This window comes from Ixodes scapularis, unplaced genomic scaffold, assembly GCF_016920785.2.
Source record: "Ixodes scapularis isolate PalLabHiFi unplaced genomic scaffold, ASM1692078v2 PGA_scaffold3__209_contigs__length_174095766, whole genome shotgun sequence".
NCBI classification, from domain to species: Eukaryota; Metazoa; Arthropoda; class Arachnida; order Ixodida; family Ixodidae; genus Ixodes; species Ixodes scapularis.
In genome coordinates, this window is record NW_024609868.1 from 56,076,947 (window position 1) to 56,080,134 (window position 3,188).

A 3,188-nucleotide genomic window follows, 5' to 3' on the forward strand; every position below is an offset into this window, starting at 1 on the left:
ACCAATCGAAAGATATTTACATCAAAAAGTCCGCGCATCGCAACGCCCGTACGTTGTTGTGTTCCGCACCAATAAGTCCGTGCACTGAATGTTCGTGGACAGCAAACTTCATGTAGTAAAAAAAACCGCACCAAAACGTCCTGCTGTGAAATAAATGTCCGGAACCCATTATAAGATGATCTAAGTTACATTCAATTAGTTAAACACTTCTTGGTGACATTGAATAAAACATCTTTCGTTTATTTTCAGATGTGGTCCGTTAGTATTCTTTTAAAATTACCAACCAGTTAATAAAAAAAAAATTTACCGCGGAGCTTTTAGGTTATTTTATCTCACGCATTCTTGCGAAATGTATATCCGAAGGCTGAGTATTTGTCTGCAGTCTTTTTTCTGTTTGGATACTGGAATGACCTTGGGGTGGGGGGGGGGGGGGGGGTTTCGTAGCATGGAGAGCGTTGAAAACCCTCGCCTCCGACCGTCGTATTGCGTGCTCGGACGTCGGATCGGACAGTTTCGTCGTACATGTGTTTCGCGCTTTATGTATTCTTATTCTACTTCCTGTTTACGAAACTGGTTAAAATACCAGATCGGTTATAAATGAAAACAAGAAAAAATCCAAGTCTTCTCACCATCCATTGCGATCATCGCGCTAAGTATTCGAATTATTTTTTTTTTCAGATAGTGTTAGAGTTGTGATAATGACACAATTATCTTCGTGTTTAAATGATCGATGAAGAGAACACTGTTATAACACCCACAAAGTCATTTCCGGACATCTCGGCCTCAGCTGCAGGGATTGCGGATGCTCAGCAGATTTCGGGAAAAGTACCGTCATAGAGTAGTAAAAACACACTCACGAGAGAAACAAGAGAGGCAGAGATGATCGCGCGCCTAGAACAAAATTGTGTCGGTAGCCCAACCCTAACGCTTGTGAGAAGACTGTGAAGAAGACTTGGGGATCTGTTTCCGCAGAGGGGGCAAAGATAAAGGCACAATGCCTGGCATAACCTCTGCCCCCCCCCCCCCCCCCCCCCCCCCTTTCCCAATCCCCATCGTACGTTCACAGAGCATGCAACATAAAAGGAAAAAGTTGTGGGAAAGAGCCAAACACGATAAACGCTAATGGTAAGAGGGTCTTTGTGGTTCACGAAAAGCTCCGAGTTAATGATGACTCGTATATCTGAGACAAGGCTGCAAACGAAAGCGTACTGCTTTCATCTGCGTCACCAGCTCATTCGAAGGATTGACGGGCACTTCCACAAGCTGTAAACAAACAACTACGTGTCGTAAATTTCAATGCTCGTAGCATTTTCAACAAAATAGATAGGCTGGAGCTCATTATATTAAACTACAATCCTCACTGACGATCACCACATAAACCTGACTTACTGGTGAAATTAATGATACAAAAGTAATTCCGTCATGGCGCAAAGTATTTAGAAGAGATTGTTCATCGCGGGGGGGGGGGGGGGGGGGGGGAGGGAGAGGGGAGGTTTAAATTATAAATCGGCGCTGTTTTACTTTACAGGAAAGATTTTTTCTTACATTGAATGTGTGCGGTTCAAGTGTAATTTTGTGTGCTGGTGTATAAGCCCCCAAGTTCACAATCTCTTTTTACTAAGGTTGTATTACCATTTACTACGATTTCAAAATAACAATATTACCCTTTCTGGCGACTTTAATCTTAAAGAAATTAACTGGATGATTTTTTCAAGTGCTTCCACTGAAAATGCTAAAATGATTTGTGACATAATGCTTGCATGTTATTTATCACAAATTTTAACATAGTTTACACATGCCCAGGGCTCAGGTTGTTCACTTTTAGACCTAATTTTTGTAACCAGTGCCTTTTCTGACTGCCATGTTAGTGTTGTGGATGGTGCGTCAGATCCCAAGTTACTATACTTTTGTTGCTTTTTGGTATGGCTTCCAGCCAATTAAAGGCGCACAGTGACGACTGTCAAAGATTTCAGTCGTGCTGATGATTACAGTGTTCTTGAATACTTAGATTCGGCATTTTCTGACTTCGAAAAAAATTTATTTCAATGTATCTGTTCTTTAGCAAATATTTAAGCTGATGTGAGCCCTTTGCTTAGACTTAGACAACTTCATTCCTAATAGACACAGGTGTCCAAAACGAACCAATTCGTGGTTCGATAAAAATATAATTAATCTCAAACGTAGACTAAAAAGAATGACAAAAACAAAATAGAATCCCGAGAGGGCACGTGTGTTACAGACTGAGTTATCCAGCAGAGTTCCACAGGCTAGAGAAAGCTACTTTGTAAATGATATCGGCTTTTCGGAAGGATGACCATGAAACATTTTGGAGGTACCTGGCCAGCAAGAATAATCCTGTTGAAAACATTATGATAACTGACAGTCTTGTTTCAGAAAAAAAATTGATCAGTATTTCAACTTTTATTTTTAGTCAGTTTTTTGAGAAAATGACGAGTATGAATACCGCGCTTCTTCGTTACCCATGACTGCTTATTTTATTCCTTACCAAGGTGTTTTCTCAACGCTGTTTAAAAACGAAGTCTGGAGTAGGCTCCGATAAGGTTCCAAATATTTTTCTTTGACGGTACGCAGAGTCACTCGCACGTTTTTTTGACGATAATATTTCAGATTTCGTTTGTCACCAGTGTGTTCACGAATGACTGGCTCTTAGCACGTGTCGTTCCTGTATTTAAGAAAGGAGACCCATTATCGCTAAAAAAACTATTGTCTCATGTCTCTCACATGTACCTGTTACAAAACTCATGGAACCTATTATTTCACATTTTATTTCTTCTTTTTTGAAGGAAAACAACCTTTTGTCCCCCTTGCAACATGGTTTCAGAAAGGGGTTTTCCACCACAACTAAGCTTTCAACCACGGTCTCCGACTTCGCCGCTAGTCTCGATAAATCTGGTCAGGTCGACGTCATATTCTTGAATTTTAGTAGAGCCTTTGTCAGGGTCCCTCATAGAAAATTAGTACTTAAATTAAGAATATGTCGGTCCTCCGATTTCTGTTGTTAAATAAATTAAATATACCACAAGGGCGTCAACATTTCGCTGATATTGGTGGCGAATTTTCAGATGGGTTGTGTGTACCTTCGGGTGTACGCCAAGCAGCGTTCTGGGGCCCTTGTTATTTCTAATATGCATTAATGACATTGTGTTAGTCATCGATAAAAGTGTAAG

General features: G+C 40.6%; 1 pseudogene; it reads left to right on the top strand.

The window, feature by feature from the left end:
• The first annotated feature begins 1,167 nt into the window (after nucleotides 1-1,167).
• On the top strand, nucleotides 1,168-2,212 carry LOC120841942 (annotated as a pseudogene).
• The last annotated feature ends 976 nt before the right edge of the window (nucleotides 2,213-3,188 follow it).